The sequence below is a fragment of the Tachypleus tridentatus genome, chromosome 13, assembly GCF_004210375.1.
Source record: "Tachypleus tridentatus isolate NWPU-2018 chromosome 13, ASM421037v1, whole genome shotgun sequence".
NCBI lineage: Eukaryota > Metazoa > Arthropoda > Merostomata > Xiphosura > Limulidae > Tachypleus > Tachypleus tridentatus.
The window spans coordinates 25,797,367-25,822,118 of NC_134837.1; the positions used below are offsets into that span (position 1 = coordinate 25,797,367).

General features: G+C 35.9%; 1 protein-coding gene across 4 annotated transcripts in view; it reads right to left on the reverse strand.

The window, feature by feature from the left end:
- Window positions 1-23,079, reverse strand: part of LOC143237103 (uncharacterized) — a 353,116-nt gene extending 330,037 nt beyond the window's left edge. Inside the window, exon 1 of one of the 4 annotated variants that reach the window (XM_076475969.1) lies at window positions 22,942-23,079. The gene's annotated coding sequence lies outside the window, so the exon portion shown is untranslated. Of the gene's footprint in view, window positions 1-4,855; window positions 4,979-10,306; window positions 10,326-22,941 lie in introns of those variants that run through there. The other 3 variants (XM_076475970.1, XM_076475972.1, XM_076475971.1) reach the window with 3 other exon arrangements.
- Between the last annotated feature and the right edge of the window lie 1,673 nt (window positions 23,080-24,752).

The window sequence follows — 24,752 nt, forward strand, 5'->3', positions numbered from 1 at the left end:
CTAGAACAAACAGTCGACAAAAAGAAGGGATCTTCATTTGAATTGTTTTATTCAATAATCCCATTTCCTCTAACTTAGCTCTATTACATAAGTCACGTTAACAAAACAACGTCTTCATCTTGACCAACTCATCTAATAATTTCACGTTCTACGACTCACAGACTGACACCCACCTCTGGAAAGTATTTTCCAACAATTCCAAGTTCTAGGACACAGTGTGCAGAAAAAACAAGCACGTGAAGTTTAGTACGACTTTGAGTTATATAGGCCTATTAAGGATTGTATTGCCTTTAATTAATTCGCTGTTAATATTATAAAACCTATAGCGGATATTAAATTATTCAGGAAACACTAATCTTAATTTCATAGGAACGACACCTACACACTATAATACAGTTAATAATGACATAATACCCCTTCCTAGCTACGAAATTCGTAATAAAAATAAGCATTATTTGTTTAATTATCTCATAACTTAAAGGAAATGACATCTTTATTCGTTTTCAATTTGCTTAAATTTTATTTTCTTAATTTTAAAATATATCTGTAGCGAAGTCTATAAACATTTTTGCTTCAAAGTATAAAACACTGAATATTTGTTCTTTTACTTCTGGTCTTCTTCTATAATTCCCCTCCCCAAAAAAAAAAAAACTGTGACAGAAGAAAGATATTACCGGTCACTTAAATAATTGCACTGTCGTTTTGAAAACTTCAGTAATCAGGTTCTATAACTTCTCGACTCACAACTGTTTCTGTTCAAAAAATATAAACATTAAAAGAAGACAAATGGGAGAGAAACAACTCTTATATTTCGAACGCCAACCAGTTAGCGAAAAAAAGAGAGATAGTGTTTTTTGTTGTTTTTTTCAGAAATGTAACAGAATCACAACGATTTCCTGTTTAACATTCAACCATTGTACGCTCTTTGTTAGGACAGTCAGCAGAACAAAACTCGAACCTCTTTAGGTGCTTTTTTTTTTTCATTTACACTCAAAGTAGCTTTAATCTTATTCGATAAACTTTAACGTGCCGAACTACCCTTCTACAACAAAGCTACGATTTCAGAACTAGAGCTGTGACGCACTGCCTCACCAACTATCGATCTTCAAACATTTTCAATTCTACCTTTCTCTTGGTAAGATAAAATACGGTAAACTCGAATCCAATTTATCCACGTTCTCATTTTAAACATGGAAATCAATTACTATTTTTATTTTATCAAATATTTAGAGGAAACAGCGCACCCAGTCGGTTTAGTGGGTTACGAGGTGGTATAATGGTTTTTATAAAAAATATCATAACTGATAAAAAAAATTGACAATTTAGAACTCAAAATTTCAGACAGTGAAAACACGTAGTGTAAGCCCCTCAGATCTCAGTAAATTATTAAAAAAGTCAAAAGAACATAGATGATCCAGAATAGGTGTCTTTATTAATGATAATTCAAGTTCTTATTCAGTAAATTTCAGGGTTTCGCACGTCAGTATTTGAAATGACAACAGTATATAGGCCCGGCATGGCCAAGCGTGTTAAGCCGTGCCACTCGTAATCTGATGGTCGCGGGTTCACATCCCCGTCGCGCTAAACATGCTCGCCCTTTCAGTCGTGGGGGCGTTATAATGTAACGGTCAATCCCACTATTCGTTGGTAAAAGAGTAGCCCAAGAGTTGGCGGTGGGTGGTGATGACTAGCTGCCTTCACTCTAGTATTACACTGCTAAATTAGGGACGGTTAGCACAGATAGCCCTCGAGTAGCTTTGTGCGAAGTTCAAAACAAACGAACAACAGTATGTCCACGCAACTCAATTGACAGATGTTTGGACTATGAAAGTTCAGTCACAATATATAATCCTCGTGCACAAAAAGCTAAAAGTATTATCGAATTTACTTTGTAATTCATGGGTAAACTTTAATTTTGATATCTAGTAATAATCTGTGATAAAGGCTTTAATAATAATTTTTAACGATTTTGGTTATGCTTTGTCAGTGAGAATTTAAATAATGTCATTCATTTCAGCTTAACCTATCTAATAAAGTGTGTGTATCTGAATGTATCTTATTTTACACGAATTTCGTGAAGCTCGTGCACATTGCATGTGGAACATAAACCGATTGTTCGTTTTTAGGCAACTTTTAGTTAATTCTATACAAGATTTTTAAGTTGTTTTTGTATTCCGTTGTAACTGTACTATGTGGTAGTTTATCATCTCCGTGTAATTGTATATTTCCATGAGTTTTACGCATCATTTTGAAAGTACTTTATATACTTTGCATGAAATGAAATTCCAACTGACTCATTCATAGAGAATTATTTAGAATTTATGAAACTGTAGGTAATTAAATATGGAAGTAACCACTATAACTTCAAAAATATCTGATGTTTATAAAAGCATAACTGAGTAGATAATTAATTTAATATTTATTGATTTTTTTTCGTAATGAAACCAACTATTTTCTCGAATCTCATCTAGTTGTTTTTTTCAAACTTTAACTTACAAAAGAAAAAGCCTTTAATATAGTATTTAATCATGGAAATATGTGTTTACTTAGAACAAAATACAAGTTCAGAGTTCTGAGGTAGAGTTCAACGAATAAACAAAATATTTAGTTTTTAAATGCAACTTAATCGTATCCTGTAAGTTGTATACTGTAGAGTTACCCAAGGGCTACCTGAAACTAACCATCCTCAATTCTGAACTGATACACTAGAGGTAAGGTAGACAGGAAAACAGTGCTCACGGCCAACTTTTGGGATTCCTCTGTTTGACCGAAAGGTGGAATTTGTCCGTCATTTCTATAATACACTATGACTCCGAAGTGGATTTTTGCGGAAAAGGGACGCAAGCTATGAACCCTAGGATTAACAGTCCAGTCAAGCTAATTACTAAATTATCTCTCTCCCTCTCATCAGTTGAAGCATCCGTTAACAAATAGAAGCTTGTTTTAGGCACAAGTTAAGTTTCAGAAGAGAAAGACTTATAATCTGTATGAAGAGTTTTAGGCTTCAAAAACTTATTGCTCAAACTCAAATAGATTTCTATAACTTATCTGTTCGAATTGATTTTAACACTTTCAACCAATGCAACAAAGAAATGTGAATGTTTTCATTAATTGAAAAGTTACAAAAACTTTGTTTTTGCTTATTTTTACATTATATAGCACGTGAACTTCATATTTTAGTTTAATATCCAAAACCCTGTTAATTATCATTGTGCTACACACGTAAACAATACGAATAACAAACAAATGCAGTTCTCGGAAAACAAAAAAAAAATCTAAAAATACAAATATACAGATACTGTTAAACATTACTTTATGAAGACAGGATTACGTGTTTAACGTTTTAACCAAACGAGTTTCATAGTTATATTTATCTCGTTTCTGAAAGACAAGGTTTGATTTTATTGTTGTTTTTAGTGCAAAGCGACACAACTGGCTATTCACACTGTATTCACCGAGAATAATCGAGCCCCGGATTCAAGCATGGTAGGTCTCTAAACTTACAACTGATCCACCAGGGGATAAGTACCGTAGTATTCATAAGTGTGATTTCTTCGAAACGATAACTAAACTAAAAAATAAATTTCAAGTTACTATTAAACGATAAACTGAAAAAAAAATGAAACAAAGATTTTCTTTTCGAAACAAATAAATAACTGTAAAATATGTTTCTTTTTATAAATCAAGTAACAGAATAAAAGTAATTTTTTTCTTTAAGATAAATTAGTTGTATAGGTAAGCTTTCTAGTCGCATACTGAGCGGAAAAATCTTTCTTCCCAGATACAGGATTACTTGTAGAAACGTACTGTCTTAACAAGAAGATTAACAGTAAATTAAACATTTTCTAATTCCTTTTTGTTTGTTTTCAATTTCGCGCAAAGCTACTCGAGGGCTATCTGCGTTAGCCGTTTCTAATTTAGCAGTGTAAGACCAGAGGAAAGGCAGCTGGTCATCACCACCCACCGCTAACTCTTGGGCTACTCTTTTACCAACGAATAGTGGGATTGACCAAACATTATAACACCCCCACGGGTGAAAGGGCGAAGATGTTTGGTGCAAGTGGGATTCGAACCCGCGACCCTCGGATTACGAGTCGAACGCCTTAACACACTTGGCCATACCGGGCCTAATTCCTTTTTAAGCAATTAGCTCTCTGCAAAACCCTGCTATTACATACATAGATTACCTTTAGTATTTCACTGTCTTATAGACGAATGTATCAGTGTGAGCTTTTCTTACACTGAAACAACAGTAAACTGTCGCTGTGTAAACTCAACATTAACTGTCAAACACCAATTCCTTATTATTCGCCGAGCTGCCAAATATTGCCCTGTTATAACTCGTATAACGAAAGTGTTCCTATTAATATGATTAAAGTATAATTTATTTCAAGCAAGATTAATGATATTATTGACGTATATGTGAATAACGTGTAGGACTAATCACACTTTACATGATATATGCTAACGTAATAGCGTGTCATTGCAAATGCGAGATGAACATGTTTAGCGTCTACACATATTTCATTCGTGGTAAATTTCTGACCAAATGATGGTGCAATGTCACTACGGTATTTAATCTGTTCAGGTAAATACATAATAGTTTATATTAACTATATTACACCACTGGTAGTGTACCAGGATTTACAGTAAATCTCTTTAGGCTATATACAGAAAATATTAAATGCCCAATTACCGCAGTCAGTTCTGAAATAAGTTTTAAACCAAACTTACAAAACTCAAAAACAGCGGGACAATTAAAGTCATTTACTTGTAAATAGTCTAAAAGTTGAATGTTTACGTAAGAATATTTATTATTTTTTCAGAAATTGTTTCATGCTTTCAAAACACTTACCATCAATCTTTCCTTAAACTTTCAACAACTTCTGCCTCAATGGAACAGCCAGTGGCGCCATCATCGTCCTCGAGTATTACCAACAGCAGTTACATTAAATATTGGACTACAAAGTATCAGGATGCAAGTAGTGTTTTTTGTTGAAGCTTATACGTTGCATTAGGAGCTCTAGCGCTGAGCAAAAGGCTCGTGAGCACAGAGTGTGTGGTTGAGAAACTGAAAGACCAGTAAAAGTAAGATAAAGAATCATTATTAGTGTTAATGTGATAAGTTCACACAAAACATTACCTATCGATTACGTTTCTCCGGAATAAGACGTTATGTAGTACAATGTTTGTATTGTGGTGTAGGCTTACTGATGCCAAATAATATGTTTGTTTTGGAATTTCGTGCAAAGGTACACAAGGGTTATCTACGCTGGCCTTCCCTAATTTAGCAGTGTAAGATTAAAGATAAGGCAGCTAGTCATCACCACTCACAGCCAACTCTTGGGCTTCTCTTTTACCAACGAATAGTGGGATTGACAGTCACATTATAACGTACTATGTTTAAGGCTTAATTACGAAATCACTCAAAGTTCCGTAATCGTGATCTCCTGATAAAGATGTGAAAACTTAAGAAAACTAATGCTACTTCAGTTTTCTGAAACATAGTCGATTGCAAAATTATTTAGGTACGTCAAAAACTAGTTATTATTTGTTACGATCATTCAAATCTCATATTTGTTTTGAGGTGCAAATGTTGCAATTCGCTTTCTAAGTTTTATTTGCAACGAAAATTTGAAGTAAATTATTTTGGTTTCAGTATAATAATATAAAGTATATTAAAGTCGTAAAACACTGCACCATATTTTTAGTGTCGCATTACTTAGTAAAGATAAACCAATAAAAACGTAACAGCAGATAGATGTTTATCAAATCAATAAGTACGATTTTTGGTGTATTTTTATATTTTTCTTTGTTACAGTATATTGTTGTACAGATTCATAAACGAAATGGTTCAACTAAAAATACTTCAGTATGGCTTTATACTGATATATTATCATAAGCCTCATTATTGTATACATAAACAAAATAAAACACATCTTGGTAGCCAAATTAAACAGATCAAACAAAGGTTTGTTTGTTTTCTCATTTCGCACAATGTTAACGAGGTCTACCTGCACTGGCTAACCTCATTTTAGCGGTGTAAAACTGGAGAGTTTGGCTTGTTTTGAATTTCGTGCAGATCTTCACGAGGGCTATCTGCGATAGCCGTCTCTAATTTAGTAGTGTAAGACTAGAGGGAAGACAGCTAGTCATCACCACACACCGCCAACTCTTGGGCTACTCTTTTACCAACGAATAGTGGGATTGAGCTAACATTATAACGCCCACACTGCTGAAAGGACGAGCATGTTTGGTATAACGAGGATTCGAACCTGCGACATTCAGACTACGAATCGAGTGCCTTAACCACCTGAGCATGTTGGGCCTAGGTCAAAAGAATGAGTTGTAAAGAGTACAGGAGAATCACATACAAATTATAATGAACTTAACTGTATACATCTCAAACAGAGTTGGCAAATCAAATGTAAATTTAATTTAAAAAAGATATAAGTATATATTATTCATGTACAGATTATCTCTGTACAGTAGGTTGTAGTGGTTTTTAGTTTCAGTTAATACAAATCTAGCAATATGTTTTCAATATACACACGAGATGAAGTGGAAGGGTACGTTTCTAACAGTGAGACGTATGGATACACGGGCTTCAGGCCTGACATGGCCAGGTGGGTAAGGTACTCGACTCGTAATCCGAGGGTCGCGGGTTCGGATACCCGTCACACCAAACATGATCGCCTTTTCAGTCGTGGGGGCGTTATAATGTGACGGTCAATCCCACTATTCGTTGGTAAAAGAGTAGCCCAAGAGTTGACGGTGGGTGGTGATCACTAGCTGCCTTCCCTCTAGTCTTACACTGCTAAATTATAAATTGTTAGCACAGATAGCCCTCGAGTAGCTTTGCGCGAAATTCAAACCACGGTCTTTATGTTGTCGATCAATTTTAAAGTAAGTATATATTGCCTTGTTGTTTACAATTACAGAATAAGTAGAAAGTTAATTTTATGAAACAAAGGTTGCATATCTTTCTTTTTTACATTTTATAGAAATATTTTAAACAATTTAAACTTTATCTGTACGAATTAATATAAACAAAGACATACATTTAATTTTGTTTATTTATATGAAAACATACAAGACCAGACTATAACAAATAAAAAAGTCACAAAAACAATACAAATAACGTAAGGCGCACTATAAAACGTAGAATAGTATAAAAAATTCCGGTTTTAGACGTATTTACAGATAGCATAGCAGTGGGAATATTATGTATCAGATCGAAGTTCCATTCGCTAGCTTCACAACAGCATACACAGTAATGCGAGTACTCACGAACCTCACGTAATACGATCAAATGGACGTAGAGTTACATAAAATAACGATAGTTGATAGCACGGTTTGTGCTGTTACAGAGGTTTCTAGGTTCTTATTTTTGGTTTGATGTTTATAATTTTTACACGCAGCCATCTCTTATTTTGAACTGATGGACTGGACTTTAGAGGAAAAGGAAAGACAGCCAGTCAAAGGCATCCACCTCTAGCTGTTGAGACTATCTTGTTTAACAGAATAATGGAAGTCGACTTCCTCTTCTATTGCGCACCTATAGCCCTAAGGTGTGGGCCAAGGTGTTGCTTTAACGAGACGTGAACCATGCGCCCTCGGATTCTCAGTAAGGAAACGTTAACCATTAGGCTGCACCCGTCATTACATATTGAGAGGAGTTAGAAAAAGTTTAATACCCATTTGTTTTTCGTACGACAAGTCGGTTTTACGACACAACAATTGTTAAAATGCAATTTTATTTAAAAACATCTTACATTTCACAACATTACCAAACATAATATACTTAACAAATTTATTAAATGCTAATAAAATTTTAAAACTCTCTCCAGTATGAAAATTGGAGCTTCTGTCCGCTTTGAACTTTATATAGGTAATTCAGACAAAGGTCAAAACTCAAAAGTTGTCATTCTCATGAAAGCTTGACCTCAACATATTTCATCTGTGATATACAAGCATACTACATATTTATTTACGATCTTATTAAATATAAAAAATTAAAAACATTCGTACATATAGTGTTTGTATTCGAAACATAGATTATTGGTCAAGGAAGTAGTTTAGTTCATTTTACTCTTTTTGTGTACTGAACTGGGTCACTCAACTACAGACCCACACATACTTTCTACAAGGAAAAGCTTCTGTAAAACCAAACATATTCTGTGCAGAAATGGACAGTGATCTTTCCACTAAAAAGTAAGGTGATAAGTCGAGATTGCAATTTTCCTCATTTTTCTATGGGAATGACCAACAGTTACGTAGATAGTGCACATGACATGAGAATAATAATATTACTGTTTATTATGTGAAATGACATGTTCACTACGTCTGTAAAAGATCAAAAGCCTCTCCAAGTGACACAGGGACTTACAGTGTTAGAAACCGAGTGGTGGGCAGAACAGAGATAGTCCTTTGTGGAGCTCTGTGGTTAACTTCAAGTAAACAGAGATTTTTAAAAATTCAACAACATTCAACGCATATTTTTCCTGAGCGCTTTCCGATTGACGGACCATAAGATAAGCTTCTTTACACTTTGATTATTTTTTGGATAGAATATAGATTACTTCACTAGATTATACATTGTTTTCAGTCTCTTTTTTGCTTCGAACCCAGTCAAGGTCAGAGAATCTAGAACTGTTGGCGAACCTCACATTATTTTGCAGAACCTAATCAAGTATTTTTAGCTACATCAGAGCACCTTAGAGTACCACACATTTCGTTTATTGACTTCAATGTCGTGATTCTGCTTGGAACACACTGCAAACCTTGTTTAGAATGTCCGAAAAGCTCAAGACTACTACATTTGTTCGTTGCATAAAAGCATCGTAGCAGTGATGGGTTTTCTTCCTTACTACACTTATTATAGGTAAAGACATTTTACATTTTACAGGCACTTAAGAACTAAGTTTGCTCCAGGAATAAACTTTACATACAGTAAAAGTAAATTTACGCAGATTCAACTAAAGCTTCTTTGTTATTAATAATTAAATAACTAATTTCTTCGTTGTTATTTATGAAGCTGTATAATAAATTACCTACACTGTGTGTACCACAAGGATTGAGCCTCGAATTTTAACGTTATAAACTTTCAAGTTTACAGCGAACCACCAGGAAGAGGCAACATGAAAGAGATCAATGGTGTTATAAATATAATACATAATGGGAAATAAAAACATACAAAAACTATCACATTTAGCTTTTTTGCAATGAATTTTAGAATAAGGAAAAAGAAATAATTTATAAGTAAAAGCAGGCCACCCCCGAATCCAATATACCAGGATTTACATGCACACGATTTTAAAGATTTCTCTAACAGGTTAATAACATGCATATACTTTAAGAGAACGTTTTATGAGAGTTTCGTCTATATGGACTCAGTTGTGTGATTCTCGAAGAGATCGAGAATAAATACTTATTATTTATTGTTTTTGACTGAGTGTAATATAAACATATTCTTCAGGTTCGCCTAAACTGAATAATCGCGATCATTTATTCTTGGATCATGACAGCAGTACACAATAACACGACAAACAAACCCATGATTTCAAGATAATGAAATATTAAAAAGATACAGGTTTTGATACTATTGTTCGCAATGGCGTTAGCATTGTACTATACGAGTTAATGTAATTTATTTTTCGAGGTCCAGAATACAGGTAACAATATATGTTAAATTGTTTGCTTTTATGGAAGTTGGCACGAGGAGTTGTGTATTTCGTCCATAACCCCACTTTTAATGCTGATAACATGATGATCTCGTGAATATTATAGAAAATTTAATTTAATTGGTTGGTTGGTTCATTTGGTGTTTTATGGCACAAACCAGCTAGGCTATCTGCTCCAAACATCTGGTAAAAAGTTAAAATTAAAGTAAATTTAATAAAATTCATAAAAGGAAATGAGGGTAAAACAAAACAAAGTTTTAAAAAACACAAATAGAGTAAAACCAATGTTTACATCTACTACAACGTTAAGAGAAAAACTACAGTAATACAAGTTGTAAAGGATTTTCTGTAGCGTAACTATAATTATCATAACTTGCCATGAAGACTAACAGGTAAGTACAAAAACCACCGTCAGTCATCTGAAGTTGGCCTTTCCAGTCCTGGTTCTGAGATATTTGACGTTACAGCCATTTTCTAATTTCAAATCGAACCAGATGGACTTTGATTCTTAAGAGGAAATCGCATTAAAAAAGATCTAATGTATAACTTAAAAAACGTAAACATCATTAAAAAGATTAATGGCATGTAGAAAACTAAAATTATGTCTAAAGTTATGGACAAACCTTGTGACAGGACATGTTTAAAATGGTGCCGTCGTTGAGAGTCATAACGAGTGCAAGAAAGTAAAATGTGGCTTTCAGTGATCCGAGTGTTACACAGACTACACACTGGTGCATCAGTTCCAGATAAAAGAAAACAATGAGTTAAAAAACTGTGACCAATGCATAGTCTAGTTAGAACAACTTCCTCTTTCCGATCATAACGGAAGCAAGATGGCCAAATTCCAATATAGGGTTTTAGTTGGAAAAGCTTGTTTTCGCGTTGCTCACTCCAAGTCGACTGCCAGCTGGCATGAAGGCAAGCCTTGAATATAGAACCATAGTCCATGTATGGAACAGACACAGCGGTGATAGTGCCAGAGCAGATAGATTTAGCTGCGGTGTCGGCGAGCTTGTTCCCGCGAATATCAACATGGCCTGGTATCCAGAAAAACTGGATACCAGTAAATGTTAAAGAGAAATGGGCCAGTCGGTTTTGAATATCGGAGAGAACAGTGTGTGAACTAACATGAAGCAATTCCAGACCCATTAGAGTTTGTTTTTGAATTTCACACAAAGCTACTAGAGAGCTATCTGTGCTAGCCATCCCTAATTTAGCAGTGTAAGAATAGAGGGAAGGCAGCTAATCATCACCACCCACCACCAACTCTTGGGCTACTCTTTTACCAACAAATAATGGGATTCACCGTCACATTATAACGTTCCCACGGCTGAAATGGCGAGCATGTTTGGCGCGAGGGGGATGCGAACTCGCGACCCTCAGATTACGAGTCGCACGCCTTAACACGCTTGGCCATGCCAGCCCAGCCATTAGAGAACTAAGCGATTCAGTATAAATAGTGCGATTTGAGTACTGCTTAGCTTCTATGTGATCCAGGGCAAGAGAAATGGTATACAGTTCAGCAGAGAACACAGAAGTTGTAGAGAGGATTCTGTGCACAACCACCGAACCACAACAAATCATGGCAGAGCGCACACAGTCACCTGATTTTAAACCATCTGTATAAATAGCAATGGAAGGATGGTTCAAAAGATGTTCGGCAAATAACAGACAGTATTTCTAATCAGGAGTGTCTGCTTTTCTCAGATGACTTAAAGATTGGTCACATTTGGGGACTGTAAAAGCCATGGTGGGTTGGGCTGACCAGTAGATACAGCAATGATATCCAAGGACACACCCAATTCATCCAACTGCGCCTGGATGCGAAGGCCAAAAGGAGCAATAACAGAACGTCTGTTCTGAAAAAGTACGGTCCACTGAGAAAGGAAAACACAATCCTAGGTGGGATGCTTTGGTAAGGAACGGAGTTTCGAAGCATATAGTAAAGATAGTTCCAAACAGCAGAGGTGCAAAGAAGGTTCATGAGACTCTATGTATAAGCTCTGAACTGAAGAAGTGTAGAAAGCCCCAGTGCAGAGTCAAAATCCTTGATGATGAATGGAGTCCAGCATCTTTAATGCCGAAGTCCTGGCAGAGCCATAGACCAGTGATCCATAGCAGAGTTTCGATCGAATAAGAGCACAATATATCTTAAACACAGAACATCGATCTGCTCCCCAAGTGGTGGAAGAGAGGACACGGAGAATGTTCAGTGCTCTTGTATATTTGACTCGTAGCTGCTTGATGTGTGGTATAAAGGTTAGCTTACGGTCAAAGATAAGCCCCAAGAACTTTTTCTCAGGGACCACAGGCAGCACAAGTTCACCGATACGGAGTTCATGATCAGGGTGAATACCCCGTTGGCAACAAAAATGCATGCAAACGATTTTAGAGAGAGAGAGAAGTTAAAGCCGTTTGCTGTGGTCCACTTCAGTAAACAATTGAGGGAAGTCTGTAGCTGCCGCTCAATAAAACTCATGTTCAATGACTGACTGGAGGTGAAAGTCGTCGACATGGAGCCCGTTTGCAACAGTGAGAGCGAGTTGTTCAGTGATGGCATTAATCTTTATAATGAAAAGTGTGACACTCAAAACAAAGCCCTGAGGGGCTCCAAGTTCTTGTAGAAAAGAATGGGAAAGTGTCGAACCCACACGAACTTGGAATCTCCTGTCCATTAAACATTTTTAATAAAAATGCGCAAATGGCCACGTAACCCATATATATGGATGTCTCGCAAAATGCCATACTTCCATGGTGTATCATAAGTCTTCTCATTGTCAAAGAATATTGACAGAAGATGATCTTTGAGAAAGGCTTCTCTGATTGACGTTTTAAGTCGAATCAAGTGGTCCATGGTGGAGTGCTGTCGTCGGAACCAACACTGAGTGGACGAGAGGAGGTTGTTTGCTTCGATGAACCAAATAAGACGAGTATTAACCATTCTCTCTAACGTCTTACAAAGACAGCTTGTGAAAGCAATTGGACGGTAATTTGAAGGAATCTTGGCATTCTTCCCAGGCTTAGAGAAAGTAAGACAAAAGCCTGGCGCCAGGCATCAGGAAAAACATTCTCCTGCTAGATCTGGTTTAAAACAATCAGAAAAACAGCAAGAGAAGCAGGAGAGAGATGGTGCAGCATTTCATAGTGTACATCATCAGGTCCAACCGATGTACTGCCAGACCAATGAAGAGTCAGTTTGAGTTCCGTCAGTGTAAATGGACGATTATATTCATAGAGACAATCAGCTCGAAAGGAAGAGGTGATCGCTCTGCTCAAGTCTTGATGGCTAAAAAGGTGGAGAAATAAGTAGAAGTGCTAGATACCTGACAAAAAGTTTCACCTAGAGTATCAGTGATGCTTCGGGTATCAGCTACTTCCTGGACATCAGAGAGCAAGATCGAGAGGGGAACAGAATTATATTGCCCACTGACCTTTTGATTCTTGTCCCATATGACTTTGGAACTGGTGATAGAAGATATGCTGGTTGTAAACTTAATCAACCTCTGACTATGACGTTTTACACACCGAGCACGTGCACGGGCCTGCTGGAAAGTGATGCAGTGTAAGAGTGTGGGATACCTACGAAAAATATCCCAGGCCCGTTTTTGAGCCTTCCGTGTCATGTGGCAGGCAGGATTCCACCATGGACGAGGATATCATGGAAAACGTGTCGATATTTTAGAAATACATTGAGCAGCTGCTTGTATAATACAGTAAGTTACTGTTGCCACACAATCGTCTATTGGTGGCTTACAGACGATGGCAGGATCAAGTTCTGTGAGAGCAGTGAAAGAGCGCCAGTTTTGCTTGATCCAGTTTCCACCGGGTCACGCGGGTCGGATGACATCGACCACGGCCAGTCTCTCTCAAAATTATAGGAAAATAATCATTGCATCGTGGATTATTCTCAACCCTCATAGAAAATTGGGGGGAATAGTGAAGGGGAGCAAACTGAGAGTTCAATAGCAGTAAAGGACTGACTAGGTGCATGAAAAAAAGTAGAATAACTAATAATATTGAAAAGATAAAGGATGTGACCAGAGAGCATACGCTCTATAGAGCGACACATCCCATCAGTATCGGCATTTACCCAGAGGGTATGATGCCCATTAAAGTCCCCAAGGATTAAAAAGGGAGATGGTTACTTTTCAATGAAAGTATCAAGGCCTGATTGATCATAGGTCTCTCCCAGCGACAGCTAGAAAGAACAAACAGTGATGGTACGACCCAAGGAAACATGGATGGTTACAGCCTCCAAAGGTGTGTAGAGTAGCAAAGACAGGGTGGGCACATACTGATCAGCCAACAGTGCCACTCCTTCATGCACTCGTCCGTCACACAGCCTGTCATTTCTGCACAAAGAAAACCATTGAAAGGTGACTTATCGGCAGGTTTCAGAAATGTTTCCTGTAAGGAAAGACATAAGGATGGAAGAAAGCAATCAGTGTTTTGATGTCATCCAGATTAGAACAAAAACCTCGACAGTTCCATTGTATGAAGGTGGCCATTTTTATTTATGTGTAGGCGAATTGGGTTGAAAGCCCTTCTGTTTACAACCACGTCTTTTGTCTTTACTTTCTTTATTCGAGGGAGGCCTATCGACCTTTATGGATCATGTTCTATATCGCTTGGGCAGGTCTTTGCTGTTGGAAGTGGATTTCAACGACAGAGGACGTGAACGAACGATCATTTTGCATGTTTGGGTGGGAGAAGAAGACATACCCGAGGAAATGCCTGTACTAAGAACCAAAGGAAGTGGATCTTGGTATTTGCTGGAATGTATGCAAGGAACAGAGATGGGTGTGGAAGTTGATTCATTAAATTTTCTAACCATGGAGGTGAAAAAACTTTTCATTTGGTTTGATAAAGATTCTTTTGGAGGTACAGAGAGATCCGTCTGCACTCCGACTGTAGTAGTAAAACAACGTGCAGCAGCATACGTCTGAGATGAAGTGGTGGACAGCAATTTTCGAGCCTCAGGATAAGTAATGTTATGAATCGTTTTCAAATACTGCACTTTTTTTCTTCCTACCATTTTGGGCAAGAACGAAAGTAGAACGGGTGAGAGCCATTGCAATTGACGTCATGGGGTCAATTTCACACTCACAGGCATCATGGTCCTTGCCACCACAACGAGCACACGTCAAGGAACCATGACATGACGTCTTTGAGTGACCGAACCATTGACACTGAAAACAGAGAGGGTTTGGTATGTATGGTCGAACCCTGCAATTAAGATAACCTGCCTTGATGGTGGCAGGTGGATGTGGTAATGCAAATGTCAGAATGAGGACACTAGTCAGCATCATAATTCCATCTTAGTGAGTGGAGATACGCCTCACTGCAGAAACTTCTTAAGTGGAGAAACCAGTGAGAATTTCTGACTCGGGGATCTTCTTCAAATCTCACTCAACAATAACTCCTCGTGATGAATTCAAAGTAGCATGAGGTGTAACCTCAATAGGTATATCCCTAATTCCCTTTGAATTCAAGAGAAGTTCACAGTGTTGAGATGGGGATGTTTCCACCAATATGTCTCCAGATCGAAGCTTCTTTACTGATTTTGGAGAGCCAGGAAGTCCCTCTAGTCTCTTCTGAATAAAAGAGGGAAACATTTGCCCAAAAGGTTTGTCTGAAAGTGAATGCAAGAAAAGAAAATGAGGTACAACGGGTATTACAGATGTTGAAGATTGCTGCTCAGAATCTTCAAGACGTGGTCGTTACCTATGGGCTGTTTTTCACTATTTTAAGTTTTTATTTGGAAGATTCATAATAAAAAAGGAATATTTCAGTACTCACTGACCCCACCCACCATGGAGCCCTATGAGAAGACGCACTACAATGTCAAACAAGGACACTGCAGCAACGCCAGGGTTTCGTGAGCACTATCACAAACACCAGCATCAGATACAAATTTTTTCTTATGTAACAACCGTTGTGACGTTTCATTGCACAAACATGATATATGTCAAAACATTTTCATTAAAAGATAAAGAATGAAAGAAAGAATAACCTAAATTAATATTCAAGGTATCAAGGAGTGCAAGCATTTTTGCAACTGACGGTTCTGTGTACATGTTATTGATGTTTGAGTTTTAATATGCCAGTTTATTAATTACCAAAACAGTACATATTGAGAACATCCAACACTGGTACTTGGTTCACCCTAGCCCAAGTAGATCAGCTGATTGACCCAAGGGGCCACCCCAAAGGCGCCGTCTACAGAATTTAAGGCCAAAGTAGTGTGTTAGGGTTGGACTCCTCAACCACCAAGATCCTCTCCTCCCCTTCAAGAGTCGCCACGCACCGCAAACACGTATGTGAATGTTTAGATCCTAGGAGAAGTAAACTTAAAGAACGTAACCTTCCCTGGGAGGTCCTCTTACCACATACAGAAATCCACACCGAGGCGGTTTACTTCAAACAAATTACGGATAATATGTGTAAATGTTTACTCAAGAAGTTCACTAATGCAACTGTTAGAACAGTTGCTGAAGGATTTTTTTTAACAAACTTAGTTCTACAGCTATTAAAATGGTGGTAAAGAAAATTATTGATACGGTTGTTAGTACTATAACTGGAGAACCTTGGTAAAAATATTACTGATACAGCTGTTAGAGTATTAACTGGAGGAATATGGTAAAGAAGATTACTAAAACAGCTGTTAGGATATGAGATGAAGGAGTATGATAAAGAAGATTACTAAAACAGCTGTTAGGATATGAGATGAAGGAGTATGATAAAGAAGATTACTAATACAGCTGTTAGGATATGAGATGAAGGAGTATGATAAAGAAGATTACTAATACAGCTGTTAGGATATGAGATGAAGGAGTATGATAAAGAAGATTACTAATACAGCTGTTAGGATATGAGATGAAGGAGTATGATAAAGAAGATTACTAATACAGCTGTTAGGATATGAGATGAAGGAGTATGATAAAGAAGATTACTAATACAGCTGTTAGGATATGAGATGAAAGAGTATGATAAACAAGATTACTAATACAGCTGTTAGGATATGAGATGAAAGAGTATGATAAAGAAGATTACTAATACAGCTGTTAGGATATGAGATGAAAGAGTATGATAAAGAAGATTACTAATACAGCTGTTAGGATATGAGATGAAAGAGTATGATAAAGAAGATTACTAATACAGCTGTTAGGATATGAGATGAAAGAGTATGATAAATAAGTTTACTGATACAGCTCTTAGGATATGGGATGAAGGAGTATGATAAAGAAGATTACTGATACAGCTGGAGGAATATGGTAAACAAGATGATACTGATCGCTATTAGGATTGAGGCCGGACACCGAAGAACTTTTGTCAACTATTTTTATCATATTTTCATTATAGTTAAATTGTTTATTTTTCTGAAATAAAATATTGGGATAGTATGGAAATATTGTTGAATGAAATATTATATTTTTACTTTTCGAATTATGAAATCGAGGTTTAAATTTTAAAATAGCAGATGCAACTAAGACAAAAAAATAACTGAACAAATAAATAAAATACACGAATAATAAAAAACTGAAACAAGTAGAGGCTTGTCTATGTCAACAGTTGGGAAAAGATATATAACTTTACCGATTGGTTTGGTTTGAATTTCGTGCAAAGCTAGTCGAGGGCTATCTGCGCTAGCCGTCCCTAATTTAATACTGTAAGACTAGAGGGAAGGCAACTAGTCATCACCACCCACCGCCAACTCTTGGGCTACTCTTACCAACGAATAGTGGGATTGACCGTTACTTTATAACGCCCCTACGGCTGAAAGGGCGAGCATGTGTGGTGTGACGGGGATTCTAACCTCAAATTACGAGTCGAATGCCTTAACAATCTGGCCATGCAATTGAAAGTTGTTATATTTATATTAATTCTACATATCCTGGCATCAAAGTAGAATAATAATATTCAATTCCAAACTTTAATAGTTTTGGTTCCATTGCTAAATTTTCAAAATATTAATAATTTATTCTTTATAGAGACAAAACTTTATTTTTGAATTTTGTTTCGCATTGTAATTTATTTCTAACGAGTCTCTGACTTATGTTACGTATTACGATTTCAACTAGTCGAAAATTTTAATTTAAAAGTTAATTAAATGTTAATATGTATCATATTTATAATAGTTGTCCACAAGATTGATACACACAATTTTTCTTAACATAAATATACTTAAATATACAAACAACAATACCATTTATAATAACAGTTATTACAAACAATGACTCCATACAAAAAGTTTACAAATTCACAAACAATATTCAATATTCCATATGGTCTTGAACTGAATATCTTACCGACAGTCCAGGTCCACGACGAGCGAATTAAGGCTGAGTTGATGTTGTTACACTTCTCTTGACGAAGAAGCTAGCTAGCTCTATCCAGGGTTTTCCTCACACGGTTTACAAGCTTAATTTTAAAAGTTGAAGATAGATATCTAATGTCCTCGTAGAAGTACTAACGTCCAAAGTTAATTCTCTTAAGCTGAACAGTTCGTAATGTTCGAAATCTATAAACGGTCCTGGTAAAATATTTAATTTTCCGATTAATAAACGTTAATCACAGTTATAGCTTCCGATACATATAGTATACTGACTGTATCTGACCAACAATATTTTATTATTGTCTTTCAGCGTCTTGCGATGGCTTGCTTTTACACTCATTAGGTGGAGATTCTCGAAAGTTCAACAGTATTCGAAGACAAGCTAGTGTTTTCGTGAAACATATATTGTTTATTCTTACGCTTGAGAATCTTCTATAAACTTAGAGAACAGGAGGGAGTTATGCAATACGTATTTAACAGTGTACTTAACAGTGTACGTTGCATGCATTATACTGAAACAAACTTAGATATTGAAATAAATGTATAATAGTTAATCCGTTACACTTCCCTCCTTAGAGAATTAAAAACTTTCTAACGTCAATAGGTTTCAAAGGAATAACAAGAATTTTTTGTTAGTTTTTCCAGTTAATTAACATTTATGACAAGGTATTCAAAACTTAGAAACACCTCATCTGATTTTTGGCCAAAAGAAATCTCTCATAACTTTGTCACATGTCTTGTTGACACCTAAATGATCTCCCATTGGGAGTTCAAGGGCAACTTTCAATATTTTAGAATGATGTGTTTTTGAAACAACGATTTAATAAACTACAGCCTAGTCCTCTTAAGCTAGTACATTTAGTGTTCTCAATTTTCTGACGAACACAGGATTTAAGAAAGAGTAACCATTTGGAACTTTCTTCAGTTCATCCTTTGTGAGCGTGTATTTAAATAGTAAAGAGATCTGTGGATCCTCGGCGATCAGTTTATCTCTTGCAAACGGAACTTCACCAGTTGAACCAGATCACTCACGATCATCATTGTTAGTTATCAATGAATTCTCAGTACGACAATCATTTACAAGATTCCTATCGAATAAAAAAAAATGTCTGAGACAAATCTATAATATCATCCTTTGAACAAGCGCCTATCATTTGTTTTGGCTTAATTTCTTCGCCTGAATTTAAATCACAGCACAAGAAGAAAACACATCTGGATTCTCCTGAACAGCAACATCATCCTAAGATAAAACAGCGATTGGCTTGTTAACCATTTTGTCCGGCAACAACTTTTCCCACAACCAAATCTTTTCCCGATAATAATGATACACCCTTAATTGGCAGAGGAGGTTTTATCCAATAACAATTGGCTCCAAAAATCAAGTATGATGCAAAATAAATGTTATAAAGAGGAACATTAACAAAGCCACCTACAATACCCTGAGCAAAACAGACTCACAAGTGTGAGAAGTTGAGCCTAAAGGCAATATACCTTTTAAAAACAATGACTGAGTCGTGCCACTATTCCGTAGAATACGTATGGTATTAGCAGGGCCATTTGTCAAAGGCACAGAACCAACAGACACAAAAGGTTGAAATTCCTTCCTAATAACCTAAGCCCTTTTACAATTGGCCAAATAAAGAACATCTGGTGAAACTACGTCCATATGTAGACAGAAATGCATTGGTTCCTCTTCTTTTTTCTTTTCAAACTACAACAATTGGACATGACATGATCAGGCTTTTTATAAAAATAACAGACAAATCTTGGTGGTTTGATGAAGTTTTATCCTGACTGTCTCAAAATGTTGAACTACAGGAACTGGATTTTTTAGAATAATCCTCAACTTTAGTGGATTGAACAGGTACCGGTTTGTGCTGAGATGCGGGGAATTTCTTTTTATAAAAAGTGGTTTTATGTGATGTTGTTGTTGTTTTGAATTAAGCATAAAGCTACACAATGGGTTATCTGTGCTCTGCCCACCACGGGTATTGAAACCCAGTTTTTACATCGTATGGACTTTTGTTTTGTACCTGGTTTTTCAATAAATTTGGTGTTTAATGGAGTGCCGTATTTTAAGTTTTTACCAAATGTCGGTTATTTTTTCGCTGATATTGAGAATATGTGATATGCAGCAGTGTAAAGTTTTGTAGTTTGTTGTATCTCGGGGTATATTATTATTTTTATTGTTGTTGAACTATGTGTGTGTGTGTGTGTATAATTTTTCCACGTTTTTTGAGGAAATCTGTTGATGTTGATGAAGTGCTGATTTCTTTTGTTGATTTTATCGTTAATTTTATCGGGTGAACATAGTTTTGTGGCTGTGTTTATTTGGTTTCTTAATATATTGAGTTTTTGTTTTGTTTCATATGCCGAGTCCCAGAAAATGTGGAATGATTTTTCTGTGGATTTATGTTTTGAATTGTGTATTGATTCTTGTGATCTTGAGGTTTAGAAATGCTATTTGGTTATTTTTTCGTGTTCTTGGGTGAACCTGTTAATAGTGGAGCGGATGGAATTAACATGGTTGAAAAAACCCAGTGTGTTTGGTAGATGTGAATCTAGTAATTGTATCGTCAACATATCTGTACCAGTATGGGTGTAAGGCTGAATTGATTGCTCGAGATTCAATTCGTGTCATGAAAATGTTGGCTCGAACTGGTGACACGGGCTTGCCGATACTTAAACCATTTATTTGTAAGTAGTTTTGGTCATTGCAAAAATAAGTTAATAACCGCTATGGTACACGTGCTGTGCCTGCCATATAAACGTTAAATTAAATTCACAACTTGTACGCAGCTATATAGGTATGTATGTAGTATATTTTGAGACTTTATACAAACCACAGACTACATTAATACGACTGGGTACAAACTGTTATACAGCCGCTGTTATTTGCTGGGTAGTCAAATTAACTCAAAAACTATAATGCGTAACGATACGTTTAGTAATATTGTCTAGGTTTTTACAATTATCAGCCATTTTTGCTCTAGGTTGTCGGAACAATATTTGTAACAATAAAGAACAAAAAATGTTCGATCACTATTATGAACCACTACGGTAATTCATTATATTCTTACATGGTATCAATTGAGAAGAGTTTATTTAAAGCTAACGTATGGAATGTTGAATGCATTAATTATTATACATTGCCGTATATGATACAAGTTTAATTAACAGACGTACCAAATAATGAGACTTCGTTACAGTAACCACTGTAAGATTCAGTAAAGAAACGTGAGATGTTAACGTTTGGTATAGGTTATATTTTTATGCAACACTGCTGTTACAAAAGTATAAAACTTTTGCAAGAAGAATCTAAAAAAACCAAAAACGTACAAAAGTAAATACTATAAAGAACATGTTAAGAAATCATCTGGAGAAAAAAGACACAACAACTACTGGATACATAAATATTTGACGTAGTAACACCAATATTTATTTTTATTATCAATTATATCTAAAGAAGTTGGTAAAGAAATGTGCCCAATTACACTTAAAAAACAAACAAACTTGGAAAAGGAAAACGATATTACTGTACATGATATAATTAAGTTTGAATGAAGATGGCTTTTAAAATGATTTTTTTAATTTTCTACAATTTTCTGTGAGATAATGTAACACACATTGATTAACAGTCTACACTAAGTTTTTGTTTGTTCAATTTCGCACAACTAAGTTGCCAGAAATCTATTCTAAACTCAGAATGGACTAGAGTGAGGTTAGTTAGTCAATACCACCAACTGAGATTGACCGTTGTATTATAATGTACCCATGGCTGAAAAAGCAAGCATATTCGGTAAATGAATTTGAACTCGCGACCAGCAAATTGCGAGTCAAGTGCCCAAATTACCACAGTACGAGGGTATTTCAGGTCCTGTTGAAGTCATTAAGTTTCTATGTAGTCTTTAATAACAATGTCATATCCTCAGCGAATTCTGAATGTTAAAGTTTAGGTAGTTGATTCTGTGTGTACGAGTCTGCTATCAACGCAATAGATATCGGTTTTTTACGTTTTTTTTTAATTTCGCGCATAGCAACACGAGGGCTATCTGCGCTAGCCGTCCCTAATTTAGCAGTGTAAGACTAGAGGGAAGGCAGCTAGTCATCACCACCCACCGCCAACTCTTGAGCTACTCTTTTATCAACGAATAGTGGGACTGACCGTCGCATTATAACACCCCCGCAGCTGAAAGTGGTGAGCATGTTTGGTTCGACAGGGATTCGAACCCACGACCCTAAGATTACGAGTCGAAGCCTTAACCACTTGGCCATGCCGGGCCGATATCGGTTTTAATAGCGATTGTTATATGCAATATTCCAAATGGGTCTTGAAACAAAAGTGAAAGTTTGATGCTACAATTAATTTTAAGTTGGAGTGTATGACAGATTTACGAACAACTCGTTAATAACTTCATAAAATCTAGTGGCCTGAATGGAAACGAACCAATAAGCTTGGAAAGAGTATTAATGTGAAAACAAATTCAAAGTTGAGCTGTACAAAACCTTAAAAAACTTTTAAATGCTATTTAAATATTTTTAGTCTGTACAGACATCCTTTAAATATTACAAATATAATATTTAATGAAAATGTACCTTTAATATACACTTTCGGGTACTTTTACGGAAATATGCAATTACTTTCCCAAAGTAGGATGTAAGTTTTATATTTTTACTGAAAGAGACTTTATCAGTACACATACAATTAAATAGCTACTTTGAATTTCCTGAAGTAACTCTCGTGCGTTTACTAATATTCCGTTTAAATATATTTATATAGATAAATGCTATACAATTTTCTACAATCTAAATGATCATTCAACAGTTTGCTAAAATTTGATTTACACTTAAAAATCCTGTTAGAATTCATACTGAAAGTTTTGTTACAATTACGGAGTTTTGTTTTGTAATTATTAAACTTACTTGAAACATGAAACTTTTCTGACTAAACTTTCTGATTATGTCCAAAGCTGGAAGCACTACCTTTGACAAGTTGTCGTGGTAACATCCTGTGATGACAAATAAACGTTGAACACTTGCACTCTACCTGCAATACTGATCAGTTTCAGTTCACATGAGACGTTATTGCTAAATGATAAAGGTTTGTAGCGCCCTCTTCAGCGACATAATTTAGTTGTTTCCACATATTAAATACTTCGTCTACATTCTTTGTGTTTGGCCAATAGCTAATTAATTATTACGACTATTTTTCAAAGATGATTTATTTATGGAAAAAAAAAACTGTTAATTTTGTAATTTTGGCAAAGACAAGGACATCTTGTCTGTATAGAGGATTTTCAAACGAAGAAGAATATTTTACTGGTAATTTTAATAAAATCGTAAGTTTACCACAATTGAAGAGAAAAGGATGCAATACGTTTTAGGAAACATAGTTTAAATAGATAAAGAGAAGTTAATAATTAAATTAAATTATTCCTGATAAGAAGATTACGTAAAACACAAAATTCTAAACAACCTAGATGGCCCGATAACTCATTCTTATATCAATTTTTTGAATTCTAACAAGAACAACAAAAACGCTGTACATTTGTGTGGTCACGCACCACACACACTTTTCAGAAACAGGTAGGCATTCATACACACATCGACATCTGGACAGCAAAGATTTCCAGGTATCGGGTACATCAATTACTCTATCGTAGCAGTATTTATTATAATTATAACGTTATCTGACAACTGATAATTATACTTGTCAAGGATGAGTAATAAGCAGGTTTAATCTTGCTCGGTACCATTGTGTTGTAATAGTTGTATGCCTATTAGATCAAATATTCTCAAATTATAGGTCATGAAGGGCTTAAAATATATATTGTTTTTCATATAAATACTCGTAGATTCGGTTAGTTACTTCATTTTTTTTTCCACTTTCTTCGCTGTTTGGTTGAGTTACAAGAAAAACAGTTCCGTTATAATTGGATTCAGTCTTTTGCACGAAGCTGTTGTTGTTGTTTTTTGAATTAAGCACAAAGCTACACAGTGGGCTATCTGTGCTCTGCCCACCACGGGTATAGAAACACGGTTTTTAGCGTTGTAAGTCCGCAAACATACCACTGACACACAGCGTGATAAGAATCAACCAAATCCTTAATGTCGTCTATATTTGAACAGGAACACTCGATATTTCCATTGTATCAAAGTGGCCATTTTTAGTCACTGGGGGCTGCACGAAGCTACGTAATGGTTAATTACAATAGCCATACCTGTTCTTTAACTGAAACTCGTCATTGTTATCTGATTGAAGAGTGAGAATTAACCTTCATCTTTATGCAACAACCATGGTCCAAAGTACAAAGTGTATTTTGCAGCAACAGAACTCGAACCATTATACTTCGTCAGTATCTTTATAATATTCTACTCTTTTTTTTCTAATTGAACGTTTTAAAGATACGAAATAAAAGACAAACAAACTTCTTGTGAAGAACTGTAGTATTTCAGTAACTTTTTCTGGTTTGTTAATTTTTAGTTCCCCAGTATATAGGGCATCTGATTTGTTTTGAAATTTCGCGCGAAGATACATGAGGACTATCTGCGCTAGACGTCCCTAATTTAGCAGTGTAAGACTAGAAGGAAGGCAGCTAGTCATCACCTTTCCCAGCCAACTCTTGGGCTACTTTTTTTTTTACCAACATCACATTATAACGCTCCCATGGCTAAAAGGGAGCTCATGTTTGATGCGACGGGGATTCGAACCCCGAACCTCAGATTACGAGTTG